Genomic DNA, 776 nt, shown 5'->3' on the forward strand with positions numbered 1-776 from the left:
GATTCATTACGTTCTCTCCATACCCGTACAATTCTATCCACTCGATATGATTTTTAACGAGTCTCGTCCGACCACGCAACATATTTCCAGTCATCAACAGTCCAATGTCGGTGTTGACGGGCCCAGGAGAGGCGCTAAGCTTTGTATCGTGCAGTCGTCAAGGTTACATGGGTGGGCCTTCGGCTCCGAAAGCCCATATCAACGATGTTTCGTTGAACTGTTCTCACGCTGACACTAGCTGATGGCCCAGCATTGAAATTGCAGCAATATGCGGTTGCAGTTCTGTCATATTGAACGATTCTCTTCAGTCGTCGTTGGTCCCATTCCTGCAGGATCGTTTTTCCGGCAGCAGCGATGTCGGAGATTGATGTTTTACCGGATTCCACATACTCACGGTACAATCGTGAAATGGTCGTACTGGAAAATTCCTGCTTCATCGCTGCCTCTGAGATGCTTTGTCCCATCGTGCGCCGACTCACTTAAATCTTGATCGCCTGCCATTGTAGCAGCGGTACCCGATCTAACAATTGCGCCAGACACTTGTTGTCTTATATAGGCGTTGCCGACCGCAGAGCCGTATTCTGCCTGTTTACATATCGCTGTATTTGAATACGCATGACTATACCAGTTTCTTTGGCGCTTCAGTGTACTTTCTCTATCTCTACATCTTCAGCTTGCGATGTCGGCATGTGCACATGAATTATCGTTGTCGATGTTGGTTTGCTGTCAATTCTGATAAGAATAACGCTATCACTGAACTGTTCACAGTTACACAC

This window comes from Schistocerca nitens, chromosome 1 (genome assembly GCF_023898315.1).
Source record: "Schistocerca nitens isolate TAMUIC-IGC-003100 chromosome 1, iqSchNite1.1, whole genome shotgun sequence".
NCBI classification, from domain to species: Eukaryota; Metazoa; Arthropoda; class Insecta; order Orthoptera; family Acrididae; genus Schistocerca; species Schistocerca nitens.